General features: G+C 38.4%; 1 protein-coding gene across 6 annotated transcripts in view; it reads right to left on the bottom strand.

Moving 5' to 3' along the window:
* TBL1XR1 (TBL1X/Y related 1) overlaps positions 1-15,725 on the bottom strand; it is a 161,098-nt gene that overhangs the window by 37,556 nt on the left and 107,817 nt on the right. Inside the window, exon 1 of one of the 6 annotated variants that reach the window (XM_067536526.1) lies at positions 8,002-8,119. The exons of the other annotated variants lie outside the window; for them this stretch is intronic. The gene's annotated coding sequence lies outside the window, so the exon portion shown is untranslated. Of the gene's footprint in view, positions 1-8,001; positions 8,120-15,725 lie in introns of those variants that run through there. 6 annotated transcript variants of the gene reach the window in all.

Raw genomic sequence — 15,725 nt, 5'->3', positions numbered from 1 at the left:
AGATGAACATTATGAGCCTAGATGCTGGAAAGCTGGTCTTAACAGTGAAGTTACTATTTTTCATTAGCCCCTGACATTATCATCAATGTTTAAATTAATTAATCTCTTTCGGCTTTTTACTACTGAATGTACATTCCTTGTGTTTTTAGGGGGTTTTAAAGTTAGGTAACATCTTAAATATATGTACATGCAATACTTCAGTAGGGCCTTTTCAATAAGAATTCCTTCTAATTCAATATAAATTTCTTACTTTATATTTAGGTATTTATTTAAAATGGTGTATCGGAGCTATGGTTTAACAGGATACTGTTCTATGAGAAATCAGCAGAGTCCCTAAAGACTACACAGCTACTATTTAAAGTTATAAAGGGATCTGTTTTATGTGAAACTTATCTTACTATGGAATATTTCACTAGAATATTAAACATCAAGCAACAGCTCTTACATACATATTTCCATGAAATTTTGATGGAAGGGAAGGCGCTGCTATCCAGGGTCATTGGAAAATTAGAAAACACTATTTTCAGTATTCAAAAATGTACTTCTCGATGGCCATGCCTTTTGCAAGTGCCTAGAGTTGACTACAGAAATATTTAAAACTTTAAATTTAAATATAAAATTTAAAATGTAAATATTTAAACTAGAGCTGTATATCATTCAATGTTGTTTACATATTTATATTCTGTTACAGACAACATACCATATCAATTGTCCAGACCAAATAGAAGAGTAAATCTGTCGTCTGATTTCCTAATTTGGTGATTCACATTTTTGCTTTCTAAACATTATATCATGATTCAAAAAATAAATTCTAATTGTTTAGCATGACATTAAAAACAGGTTCCCTTCCAGACACACTCTGCATGAATGGCAATCACACTGCTTTTAAGATGGACATGACTTTTGATAAACTCTTTTCTCAAGGATCACAGAAGCTATTAGTTAAATTTAAAAGGACAAATTTTGGCTGTTCAATGCACATAGACACATGCCAGTAAAATTAGGGTAAAGGGGGAAATACTTGGTGGGAGTTTCTTACTCAATTCTATCTATTCTCCAAAAATCCATGACAGAAGATACTCTGTCGGACATCTGTGATGGGAATCAAGAAGGGACATTCTAGTAGAGGATCTCAAGGTCCAAGAGTTTTACTGATGAACAGTCCACCCCCAAGATCTAATTGAATTGTCCAGAAGTAACTATAACCAATACACTACTAAAAATATATTAAAAGAGTCAACCACACCCCCTTCACATAATTAGGCTGTTGTAGGAGTGCATAAAGGAATTAACTAAAAATTAAGAAATTCTCATTGACCAGACTCCTGTGCCAATCCAGCCAATGGATTTATTCCGATCTCTACCTACTAGAAAACTTACTGCCTAATCGGTACGTGAGAATGATCAAGAACCTTCTATTTTTTCAAATATGTTGCTACTGATATTCCCACAATACATCATTCAGAGCTCTGTTTATGAGGCTGTGTCAATTGAATTGAATCATATGGTTTCCTGCTGGTATACAAGTGCAAAGGCAAAGCTGAGGGGTTTATTTTCAAAACAGGAGACATTGATCCTGTGACAATGTTCCATTACAGTGACTTTATTTCTATTAGACACAGTGATTACATCTACATCAATCGTTTGAACTAATGGATACTGGTGTTCTAAGAGTGACACAGTTTCATACTGCATACTGATTGGTTCAAGAACAGATTCATTCTGAGCTTCAAACAACAACACCTATTTATCTATAAGAAAAACGCTTGAAGTTATACTAGACTTATATAAATTAGCTGGTTCCTGACTGACTGAGGTTTAGTTTGTTTGTTTTGGAAATCCTGTTAGAGAATAGCAATTAATGACTCAGCCATCTGGCACAGGTCCATTTGTTATTATTAATATAGTTAGATTATTGACAGTAATGATACAGTCTCTGCAGTCCTTACAACTGTTTTCTCCTGAAGGGATCCTTGATTCTGCTGCAATAGCATCACAATCTTGACAAGTGATTTTGGACAAAAAGGTAGATCAGCAAACCACTTGAGCTGAGTTAAGAAATCAATGAGCTGTTTTGCAGTCACCAAGATAAATCCTGAAACTTACCAACTTCACTGTTTTCCCTTTCCCACTACCCTCACCCATCTATAGTTTCTACCAGCTTTACCTACTCTTTTTCTCCTCCCCATACCTATTCCCCTCCTCTTCCCAACCACATAAATCCAACACTCCTTAACCACGTCCTCCTCACTTCCAGTGACATCCGCCCCATCCACTTTGCTGACCATCACCACCTCTGCCCCTCTGGTCTCTCCCCTTTCTAGCCTTATGACCCTCCCTCATCACATCTTCTCTCGCCTTCTTCTACCCCCTGTGGAATACTTGCCCCATCTCCAAAAAACATCACAGCCATCCATGATTTATTCATCTCCTGCTCCTGCCATCTCCAGGCTCTCAGAGAGAGATCTTGCTCTTCCTGGTGAAACCACCTTAACACTTGCAGTGTCTTGGAGTAACTTCATTTGCTCTTGCACTCTGTACCAAGAATCATCTCCAAAAGGAATGTGGCTGGGATGTCGGGCTTAGCTTCTCCTGCTCATGCTGCTTGCAGCTCCTCCTCACTCTTACTCTTCTTCTAACTCTTTTCTCCTGGTCTCCTCTCTCCACACAATCCTAAAATCTGGGTTTAGTTCCTAGCTCTTCCTTTCTTCATAATCACCTACTCTTATTGTCAGTGACTTTATTTTCCATACTGATGACCTCTCCAACCATTAACCACCCATCTTCTCGCTCTCTTCAACCATCAATACCAATGACTTATCTTCCTCTCTTAGTTCCCTCCACCCTACCGTGCTTTCCTTTCTTCCACTGACATTTCATTGATCATTACCATTCTACGCTCTCCTCCACATCCTCCATCACAAGGTCCATTCTGCTACTCCCTAGTCATAGATCAACCCCAACAAGCTGTGACTTCTGCCTTCTACGAAACACTGTTCATTTTATTGTTATCTCATCCTTTCAACTCCATCACATCCAGCCTGTCTGTCTGTTTTGTTACCTGTTGCATACTGTCTGCCATGTAGACTATAAGCTCTTTGGGGCAGGGACTCTGGTTTTTGCTGTTTGTCTGTATAGCACTAGCGCAATGGGGCTTCAATCCTTGATTAGGATTTCTCAGTGCTACTGTAACAAAATAAATAACAATAATAGATCCAGTATTTTAAATTTAGGTCCTAACAAAACAAAACATTTTGTCATAAACAAAAATATAAACATAATCCACCTCAAATAGGGTTACCACCTTTGAAATGCAAAAAAACCCCGGCACTCCACCGAACAAGGCAAGCCTGCCGCAACCCCAAGCCCAAGTCAACTCAACAAGCTCCCCCATTCAAAAAGCGACATATTATTTAGAGACACAACACATATAGATAAGATTGATAACATCACGCACATCTCCTCACGCTCGTGTGCCTCAAACCCTCTTTCACACACAGGCATGCAGTGCGCTTCTGTGTTGGTGGGCAAACAGCTGCTGTATTTTCAACAGTTTTGATAAGTTATGGCTTAAACTGTGGAAGTGGGAACATTGTAGCATCTTTAGCTAGACAAAAACTATTTACATTAAATATCCCACTGTATTATGATAATAATGCAAATCTATAGATCCACGTAAAAAAAAAAAAAAAAAAACCCAGCAGATTAAATTATTTTTCTGATCACTGGCAAATCCATAAAAAAAATTGGACAGGTTGGTCAAATACTGGCCAGGTGATAACCCTAACCTCAAGTAATGGATTTGAGTCCAGAGGAACCAAGAAGGTTATATGCACTGATGGGCCTTAGCCCTGACAATAGGCCCGTTGTATAACAATAAAATTTGCTAAGCGTTCCTAGATTTGGAACACTTCCTGGAGTACTCTGCTTCAGTGTCTTGATCTGTGTGTGAAAGAGAGTGATAGAGAGAAGGCACCTGTGATCAATTTACTGCTGCTGATTGATTGATTGATTGATTGAAAGGGAAAGTATCTGGGTTTTATAAGGCAGGGAAGAGAGAGAGAGAGAGAGAGAGAGAGAGAGAGGAGCGGAGCAGGGGGGAGTGCAGCTGGAGACAGACTTGAGCAGTTGGGGAGCTATTTGAGCTGTGACCAAGCTCTGACATGATTTCTGAGGGAAGTAGTGGGGGAAGTCTTCTGGAAGTGTGTCCTGAGACTCCAGAGAGCAAAGCCCAAGCAGAGTGGCCTGGCTATCCCAAGAGACTCCAAAAGGAAAAGAGAGTAAGGAGCAGCCGGGGAGGAAAGAGATGCTGTACTAGTTGGGGAAACTGAAACCAGACCTCAGAGAAAAGGACTGTGAAATATCAGTCTGGAATACCTCAGAAGGAGACTATTTGAAACTGCAAAGTAGACAAACCTCCAGGAAAGGAGGATCTGTACGCAGTGGGAGACTGGGATGAAAGAGACTGATTTTGAGCAAACATTAGGTTTATAAACTAATCCCCAAGAAGGGGCATTGGTATGCAACACAGACTCTGGTGGACTTATTTGAGTGCTCCTGGGTGAAGGGAAACTGAGCCTGGGTAGTGCAGAACCGCATGAGGACCAGAAGTGGATACTGCAGAAGAGGCACATTCATTTACAATTTTCCTTGGCATGCAGCTTTGGGTTTATTATTGACTATTATTATTGTTGTTTTGTTTTAAAAGAAGTTGCTAGAGGTACTAAGAGCTCAAAGTACGCAGAAAAATCCACTGCAGCCATTTCCAGTGAATGACTGAGGCTATTGGATCTGAATACCCTGGTCTCTTAGACAGAGAAGGCTAAGCAAACATGACTTCCTTCAACAGTATGACCTTGAAGCATCACTAGCATGTTTGTTTTGCTCTGACTATAAAAAGCCACAAACCCCAAATGCCCCATATGGGTTTTTTAAGCGCTTCATATTTGACAATAAAATATCTTTTGCATCAGCATGAAGGTTAGTCAAAAACTAACCCATTAAAGATAAAAGCTAGCTAAAATTATACTAAAAATATAAATCAGAAGCACAAATGAGGCAAGAAAAATGTTTTCCAGGTGGTGTGGCAGACAGAGAGGTAAGAGAATGGTTATAGGGTCTTCTTCAAGCACTACTGGAATGGAGAAGTCACAGGACTATGTGTACATGCAAGTTCCCTAATTGTTAAACTGCTTCAGAAAAATTCCTGGATTGCCAGGCAAATATCACAACTTCTGCAGTGGAGACTACAGACAGGCAATTTGATGAGGGAGGAGGAAAAAAGACAATAACTAAGTATTCTGTTCACAGAGCAGGTGGAAAGAGTTTGATTTTTCTAAATGCAAATAAAACTGACTTGCTTCCTCATTATTAAGCCTGTTCTTATATTCTATTCCCCAAGAGAAAGAAGGTTTTAGAATTATCAGCTCTGTCAGCATCTAGTTTGGGGCTAACAAATAATTTTTCTGAAATTCTTTTGAGTGCATGAAAGCTGCCAAATTTTTCCTGAGGCAGATGTTCTGTTGAATAATAACTACTATGAGTCCACTGTCTCTGAAAAATAAAGGGTGAAATGGAAAACCACTGTGAGAAAATGCCATAATGAACAAACAGAATTGAATGGGATACAGAGAACTTTCAACTCCGCTTTATTAGGTTTTTACTCCTGAAAATATAAAACTTTTAAATAAGGGAGAAATATTATCCATTTTTAATTACCATTAGTTGAGCATTACTACTTCAGAACCTGCTACTTATTTAAAATTAGGTCAGACACATTCCCCTGCAGTGGGATGAAGAAATAGCTAGCAGCAACTACTTTGGCTAGCGAGAACAAAGTGAATTAAGGGTGTTGAGATGACACTGAGTATGTTTCTATAATGGCCTCCATTTATTAGCATGAAGGGCAGCACTACCCAGACTCCCTCCTCCCCCACATTAACCCAGATATTAAACACACTGAGAATGTATACTGCACTTGGACTCTGGTATTTAGTAATGAAAATATGTGCCAGCATTCATCACACTGACTGCTCAAAGCTCTCCAAAGCCATAAAACAAGCCATAAAGCCTAAAATAAATTAAACGTAAGCTATCTGACAAGTTTCCTTCAGGCCCCAAGATGTTTAGCTAAAAGAGTTAAGACAAGTAACCTAGAACTGACTTATTTGATACAACAACAAAAAAGGTAACATTAATATCAGAGGGGTTTTGCATAACTGAAGGGTGAGGGGGGAGGTCTGAGAAAGCTTTGTCCTCAACGATCCAATTCTACATCCTTTACTCACAAGTTTTCATATCTTGACTTTGCTCATCTAAGTGGTCCTAAATGAACCAATGGGAGTGTTCAGATAAGTAAGGGTTATGAGATCAGGACCTACATTTGCAAAAAAGAAAAGGTATTGGAGGCAACTGAAGGGTATAAATGCAAAGAGACGTGTCTAGGAAATATAGATTAGAAAGAGACTTTTCCCCTCCCATACACATGCTCAATATTATCTTTGCTCTTTTTGAAAAGTTAAATCTGGAAAATAAGCCATTTTCCTCACTACCCACACCCCACAAACAATTTGCATCTAGGCTCCCTTTTCATTCAAAAAGGATCACCATAATAAAAAGCAAGTCTATACCAATGCAAACGTGATAGAAGGAAATAAGTTTTTTTGTAACATGTCAAACCTCACCCCATACCCATAAATACATACATGTGTAGCTATGTAATTAAAAGGCTGACTAAGCAGGAAGAAATATTGAATCAGCACTATCTTGGGGGGAAAAAGAGAGGGAATATGATACTTAAAACAAAATGACTGCTCATACTGTGAGAATTAAAGAAAGGAAGGTTATGGAAATATTAAAAATAAATATGTTTATGGACTTCAAGATTTAACAAGAATGACATTTTAAATAAAATAGATGTCAGGTAAAATGTTCGGAAACACTCAAGTAACTTAGGAGCATAAGTCCCATTGACTTTCAATTAGTCTTAGACTCCAAGGGGCCAGATTTTTTAAAGGTAGTTAGGCACCTAAAGATGTAGATAGGTACCTGGGGGGATTTTCAGAAGCACCCATCTAGCTCTGATTGATTTGGGAGTTAGACAACTAATCTCCTTACGTGCTTTTGAAAATCCCACTTTGCGCCTATCTTTAGATACCTGAATATCTTGCCCCAAAGTACCTAACACATTTTTGAAAATGGGACTTATGCTACTAAATCGTTTAGGCACTTTTGAAAACTTTACCCACCATGTTTTGTTCAACCATGTTTTTATTACTTAAATATAAATAATGACAAGCTATCAGATGTATAAATGCAATTTAAAACACGACAGCCCAATATCTAAAGGCTGCAACAACACTGGAAAACCATAAATTCAGTCAATTCATATTATACCTAGCAGTAGTCAAGATTACTCCAGAGTTACATATATAGCCCATTGCTGTGTAGAGGTACAAGATGTGTATCAGACCCTTTTCAAATAAACTCTTTTGTTTACTTAATGTCTGTTTCATCACTGATTGCAAAACACAAACAAAAAGTATTTTAAGGCCAAGTTCAAACTTTATTTTCAAAACCTGAAATGGCTATTCTGAGAAATAAACACCACATGACAAATAGTCCATTTGGCACTGTAAGATTCCAACTCCTTTCCCCACTGCATTAAATGTAGATAAAATTTCATAGTAGCAGTTTGTCACTCGTGAGCTTAACTCCTCCCCCCAGGCCTGGGAACAGTTACACGTGGACATAACCTACTACAGCTGTAAGCAAAATGGCACCCACAGCTAGTCTGGTTTCACCCCTTAGTACAGAAGGATCAATTTCATTACTGTTCTATTTCATAATTTAGATCTCTCAAAAGATAGGCAAGAACTGATAAAGCATTCACATATCTTCTTTTATTGCACTATATGCAGGATTCCAGTTTACTATCCTTCCTATTAGTTTAAGCTATTAGGAAAATCTTTCACTAAAAACAGTATAAAACAAAAAACATACTTCACACATGTTGTAGCTGCCAAGGCAGCTAGATGTGTTGGTAACCTGAGACTTGTGGTTCTTGAAGCAGGGTGAAATCTACTGCTGTGAGGAATTCCCAGGGCAGGTGCATATGAGGGTATCTGGAAAAGGAAGCTGGTAGTGGTAATTTCTGGAGCAGCTGGGGTTGGGGATTTCTGGGTCAGTTGGACGGGTAGTGCCTGGAGAAGGGAGCAGGGGGTTTACTGTTGATGTTGGCAGTTCCAGATGAAAGGGGTTGTTGTCAGTAGTACCTAGAGCACATGGGGGACACCTTAAGAAGATGATGGGCAATTCCTGGGGCAAACACTGCCTCCTCATTTTTCTCTCTCTGCCTCCCCCTCCACCATTTTTTTTTAAATTGCTGCTGCTGTCACCTTCACTATATTTTTTCCTCCCTGGCAGGAGTTTGCAGGGAGCATAGTCATAGGGGAGGAGAGGCAACGAAACTACCTTTCAGTAGGCATCACAATTGCCACTAGGTATTTGGGAGGCTGAACAGCACAAAGGGTTGTGCGGGATACAGGAGATTTCAGCAGGGATGCAGGCAACTGTGACAGTGCTACCAAATGCACGAGCATCCCAGGAGATGCCTGCCACCTGGCAGCCCTGCAACTAGAGCCTACCTAAGTGCAATTCTATGCATAACTTGTACCACACAGCACAATAAACTCCCTTTCATTTCCAACACAAAATCAAATACAATGCATCCAATCTTCAGTTCCTCATAATCGCACTCAAGCATGCTATCGTAACTTCGACCACATACTTTGTTATGTATAAACATCATATTATTTAGGTTTCATCACTATGCACCTTTGTAGGGAACAATTCTTAATCCAGCCAAGGTCAGAACTGAGTGTGATTGGGAAGAACTGGCTGCATGCTTTGTGGTTGGTTATATGTTGAAATTAAAAGAGTTTATTGTGGAGTTAAGTAGTCTGAGAATTCAACTGGGTACGGTGGTGTTTGTGTAAGGCATGTGAAATGGGGTTAATATTGATGTTAGTGTTAACTACTGAACTCAATTTTCAGTGATGTTATTGATAAGGAAATGCACTGGAATACCATAAATTCTGTTGTGTTTGCATATTGTGATGCTGTATGACTGAAATATGACCATCTACATCATTGTTGCTACCACTGTTAGACAATTGCAACAAATCTGGTACAAACTATGTCACATAAGGTGTCAATGGAAAAGTTATGATTTGCTGAGTATGATTATCTTGTTTATCTGCATGTATCATTTTTGTACCTGAAGTTATAAATATTGACTATGTACTGGCATCCTACATATGTTCTGTATTCCTGGATAACAGCCACCAGGTAAAATCTACATTGAATCCAGACAGCTTTGTGTTGATGGCACATCAAAGACAACTGACTCTCACAATGGGCCACAGAAGAAACTCATTCCGCCCAGATGGCTCTTCCTGCAGATGTCAGCCTCCAAGTGGCCAATGCCTTACCCCTGTGAGTCAGCAAGCCATGTTAAGGCATGTGACTTGCTCTTGTGACCCTGGACTCATCTTGTGCCTGTACTTTTCCACAAACGGGGCTGGGGACTTTGTTTGGAACAACAAAATTCCCTCCACGTAGGACAAATAAAAGACCCTAGAAACATCTCCATTTTATTTTCGTTTCCGGCTTCATTTCTCTGGACTGGATTTCTACCAAGGAAGCTCTAAACAATGACCCCCCCAAGCTTTTAGGGTAAATTCCAGACACATTTGCAATCTAGCAGTGTATTGCATCACTGCTACAAACCAGATATAAGAACTTTGCAAGGATTGTGTGCATATCATTTCCTTATCCATCTTAACTCTCATCTTTTCTCTTACGAATAAATCTTTAGATTTTAGTTACTAAAGGATTGGCAGCAGCATGATTATTGGGTAAGATCGCGAGAAACTTATGGCTTGATGGACTAACAACCACCTACCTGACTCAATGAGGGACATCTCACTATTACGGACCTATCTACTCCCCCTTAACTACATCCCCTGTAAGCCCACACCAAGTGATGTTCCCTCATTATCGATCCCTTGTACTCCTAACCATCAAAACTATCACCCCACCCATCCAGGATACAGCAGATTATCCTCTTGTTGTACTCCCCGATTCCCAACCAAACTCTGTACCCCCCGATAATCTGTACACTATGTCTGGATGTTCAGTAACTATTTCGCTTCAACTCTGTACCATAACTTTTTAAACATTATCTTCAATACAATTTGTAAATTTGTCCTGCTTATGTGACTGGTCTTTTGACACCAGAAGAGCCCTTTGTTTGATGTGTCTCGGTGGTGAAATAAGAGCTGGGATGCCTAAGGAGACTGTACTCTCTGACTCCTTGTTAACCAGCATGATAAGACAGAAGTTTACTTTTGTTACTGGCTTGGTATATCTAATGCTAGGATAACCAAACAGTTTAAGGTGAGTCTGCCCTATTTCTCAGCAGTTCATTCTGAATCTGGCATCCCCATGAGGCATGGTGACACATATGGAATATGTATTGATGATTCCCTTCAAAGGTGTTGGTGTGTTTTTAAACAAGAAACATATCCATGTCTACAGCAGGCACCTGCTCTTTTGACTTTTACCGTATTCTGCTTAAAGTTAAGCTTGTGCTAAGTGGTTTACTGAATCAAGGCCAAAGAGGGCTCTACAACAATACATATATACAGTGCTAATATTTTATTACTGTGTATGTGAACACATGTGGATGGGATATCCAGCTGATAAGTTGTAGAGCCATGTGGCAAATTCCATCATCTCTGGCCAGATCTCCTATGCCCTGCACACAGATCAGTTTCTGCTGCGAGTTATTCGAACACTCAAAATTTCCAAGCATCAACCATTTTCTTTTAACAATTAAAGCTGTCATAAACATGCTTCCTTCTTTGCTCCTTGAGACCGATATTCCCTAAATGAAACCAAATTTCCTTAAGGTAGGAAATAGACAGTCCTGGGCCAGTGACTAAATCAGATATCTTGCAACTTTGCAAGTCTAGAAATAGGAGCTTTATACCACTGGAAACAGGAGATTCTCTGGTTTCCAATCTGTGCCTCTAGCCCCAGATCGTTCCTAGATACTGGACTATTAACTTTGATACTTTTACATGTAAAATGTAAGTACTTTTAAGGTTAATTTTAGAGGATTTAAGAATTATTTTTCTTTCCTTCTAAGTCATTGTAAAGATGGCCTTTTACTACCAAGGTAACCTGTTTGTACATGTGGTCAGATACAGTAATTAGTCTCAACAAAATATTCAAAACCACCATAATTTTTAAATATGTTTTTGCTTTTCTGTTAAATATGTGAGATATACAGAATTCATACTGGAGTACTTGTGAGAAATATAGCATATTCAATTCCTTCAAAACCTTTATATCACTCCATCATGAAGTCTTCTCTGCATCTCTCACATGCACAGAAAATATATTTTTTACATTTAAACTCTATACTAACTGCCAGTGCAAGAAAAGCAGTAGGGTCTGCAAAAGAATCTTTTAATAAAAGTGGTTTGAAAGGCATAAAGGATCCATGCAAGAGGAGAAGTTGAAAACCAGAGAAATGCTGCCTCCCACTTATTGCTCAGGACAATATCAGATGTCTGCTTTTATTCCTGAGAAATTTCTTTAGTTAATTGCAACTGAAGAAAATCATTATTCAAAACCAGCATGATGAGGCTAGAGTGTACTGAGATAGTTTCAGAATCCAGAAACATTTAACATGATATATAAAATTGAAATGTATTTTTATGTATATAAAGACACATATTAAGATGGTCTGTGAGCCATTATTTACAAAGAAAATACATTTTGAATTAAACATTTTCACCAAGCTAAGTGTAAAATAACTAAATTACATGTTCATAGAAAAATGTTTACACTGCAAAGATGCAATTAGAAATACTATTATAGTTCCCCCTTTTGAAAATTTACCGTGAAGAGAAAATATTCGCAGTTAGTAAACCTAAGCAGCAGCATTGATGGAAATATGCTGCATCTCGTACCCACAGGATAGCTATATTATACAGGCAGCTGCAGTGAAGATGTCTCCTAATTGCCCCATAAATGACCTCTACTGTTTCTTTTGGGGGCTGAGGTCATTACAATAACTATCTCTGCTAGTTTAGTCTTAAGGCGTCTCTTTATGAAATGCTGCCAAATTACATGAGAGATCTTTTCAAATAGAGCCAATGTCCACTACAATGTAAGATGAACTCTCCTCAAACACTTGAATCACAGTTTCAGAAGTGAAAACTGCAGCTCTCACATTTCTACAACTCTGAAAACATGAACACTTTTAAAAACATAGGTCAGTAAAATAAGAAGATAACGGAGGTGAGAAAGCCCACTCACTTTTCTAGATCTCATTATACTCTAATAAATACTGCTCACAGCACTTAAACCATTTTTGCAGATTCTCAGTACCATAATTCCTTTGATCCCAATGACTTCCTGACATCCTTACCGGCAATAATAGTTTATATACTTACAATGTTTATGACTTTCAGAATTTCCTTATGTCATAGCTGATTAACCTGGGGGCATTCAAAGCTACCAAGTGCATCCCACAGGTGGAGAATGGCAAGTGTACACATGTGGGTAGCTCTGAATAATGAATAAGGAGCCGGGGACCTCATGTTGTACATGCAACTGGTAACCCCACTATGTAAAAACAAACATACCACAGAAAACTTACTACAGGAGCCATTTTGGTATGCAGCAGGCTCAAACATAAGATCAACTTCAGCTGAAGAATTTGATGGACATTGGTTAAACCTATAATGAAACCTATGTCCTGAAAAGTCCTCTTGCTCAAGACCAGGTCAATAATGAAAATCTGATTTTGGAATCTGAGAACAATGTATTAAGTTACTAAAACTGCTCAAGTAATTAAAGAAATGGATAGATACCATCTTGATGCCCTTGAAATCAGTGAGTGTAGATGGACAGGTTCAAACAAACTACACTTTAGAGAAACAAACAAAGACCATCACCTACTCCAGGAACATGGATAGCAGACATGAAGCTGACATAGCAATCCTAATGGCGAATGAAGCACAAGCACTGACAAAGTGGGAATCAGTCAATGAAATAATTATTAGAGCTCGATTTCAGACTAGACTCTTCAAACTAATACTCATGCAATGCTATGCACCAATCAACAAAAAAGCCACATAAGGAACATTATTTTTATGATCTGTTATAGGATGTGTTAACTTAGGTCCCAAAACAGGATAGCATAGAGATTATGGGTGATTTTAACACAAGTAGTAACGATGATGGATTGGATAAAGTTATGGGCAAGTGCAGCAGGGATTTGGACATGAACCAAGATGGTAAATGGTTAGTAGAAATTTGCAGTATGAACAGCCTAGTGATAGGTGGAACAGTATTTCCTCATAAAGAAATCCATAAAGTGATATGGAATTCCCCCAGACTGTACTACAAAGAACCAGACAGATCACTTCTGCATTTCAGTAATGTTTTGCAGCTCATTGGCAGAGGTACATGCGTACAGGGGAGCAGACGTGGGCAGTGACCAGAGTCTTTTTATCACTAAATTTAACATCAAGCTAAAGAGAATGAAGAAGGTCAAAAGAAGACCACACATAAACAGTGCACAATTAAAAGACCCCAAAAAAGAAAATGCTTTTCAGCTTGAACTGAAGAATTCTAATAAAGTTAACTGAAGAAAACTAAGACATTGATACCCTGTGGGAAAAGATCAAAGAGTGCTATCTAGAAAGAGCTAAGACAATACCAACAACAACAAAATCAAAAAAGGAAGAATGGATTAGTAATGCTACATGAACAGCAGTGAAAAAGAGAAATGTAAAGCAAAAAACTCATAGAAGCTAACAGAATGCATGTGATGAGACAAGCAAGTGGCAAGAAACATACAGAACTTCAGACAGAGAGGTAAAAAAGAATGCTAGAAGAGAAAAGGGCAAATATTGGAAGAAAATGTCAAGAGGCTGAATATGCTTGCTACAGAGGTGACCTTACAACCTTGTATAAGACAATTCAACAGCTAACAAAACTTTAGCAGTACTGGAGGCCCTATTAAAGATGCAAATAAAAAGAATATAGAAGAACAACTCAGAAAAAAATGAGCAGAACATTTTCAAGCTGTTTCAAATAGACCAAGTCGAAGCAAACTACTAGAAATATGTGATGAAGACCTACCACTAGAACTTGATATTGATTTAGGAGATATTACAATGGAAGAAGTTAGAAAAGCCATCAGTAAATGCAAAAATGGGAAAGCAATTGGAGAAGATAATATTACTGAATAGATGCTAAAGTAAGTGACAAAACAGCCCTCCAGACTTTCCTTGTGTTTTTGGGTAGAATACGGAATGAAAAAAAGAACCCAACAGAGTTGGAAGAGAGACCTTAAAATGAAATTGCCGAAGAAGAGTGATCTTACCAACTGTAATGACTGGAGTGGAATCACATTACTCTTAGTGCCTGGAAAAATCATGGGCAACATCATCCTGGAAGGTATCAAGAAACAACCAGATCTTCAACTTAGAAAGAAACAACCAGGTTTTAGACCTTGATATCATGTGTGGACCATACTGTTATCCGCAGACATATTATGGAACTAAGAGGAATGGCAAGCACCTCAGGATAAATTTTATAGATTTCCAGAAGGCTTTTGACAAAGTACACTGAGACAATCTTTAGAAAATTATAGCACACTATGAAATACCAGGAAAAATAATTAGAATCACCAAAGATCTATATAATGCTGAAGGTGCAGTTGCAGATGGCGACATCAGTGAATGGTTTGAAGTGATAATTGGTTTGCACTGGTCATTGACTATGTCATGAGGAAAGTAACTGCAGAAGGCAACCAAGGAATTTTATAGACAAATGATAAAGCACAATTGGATTACCTTGTTTTCGGTGATGACATTGTCCTCCTTAGTACAACACATCACTTAATGGAAGTAAAGAGCCAGCTTTTGGCAGATACAGCAAAACAAGTTGGTAGTTCATCAACAAAGGGAAGACAAAATATATGGCTATCAGTGTTCCAAAAGTCACCCTTAGAGTGGAGGAAGAAACACTAAAAGAAGTAAGTCATTTTACCTATCTAGGAAGTGGGATGTGCAATGATGGTGATACTATGCTAGATGTCAAACAACAAATATCAAAAAAAGCAGACAACTTTCATAAACTTGAAAAGATTTGAAAAAATAGCTTGACTGGCATGGACATAAAAATATGAATTTTTAACAGCAGCATCATGTCTGTCCTCCATTATGGAGCAGAGTTTCTGAAGTCTACAACAGAAATTGAGAAGATCAATTCATTCCAAAGTAAATGCTGCCTGCAGTAGATCTTCAGAGTCCATTGGAAAGTGCTTTTTGCAACATCAGAATTTCTAAGTAAACCAAGCCAATCTAAAACATCAAACATGGTAAGATGATGACAATTTAGGACACACTTTAAAGCATGTCACCAACATGACTTCCACAGCTATTGATAATATGAACACTACCTGGAAAGAGAAAAAGAGGGCGACCCAGAGAAACATTATGCAGAACAATAAAGAAAGAAGCTAACTCCATCAACATAGCACTCAGAAGCCTGAACAAACCAGCACAAGATCAAAATAAACAGTGGAAGCTGGCGGAAGCCCTATGCACCTGAGGGTGCAGGAGGACAAAGAAAAAGAA

This window comes from Emydura macquarii, unplaced genomic scaffold (genome assembly GCF_026122565.2).
Source record: "Emydura macquarii macquarii isolate MOO-44397 ecotype Brisbane River unplaced genomic scaffold, CSIRO-AGI_Emac_v2 contig_3603, whole genome shotgun sequence".
Taxonomy (NCBI): Eukaryota; Metazoa; Chordata; order Testudines; family Chelidae; genus Emydura; species Emydura macquarii.
Note: the sequence above shows the minus strand (reverse complement) of the source record. Positions and strands in the feature narration are given on the sequence as shown.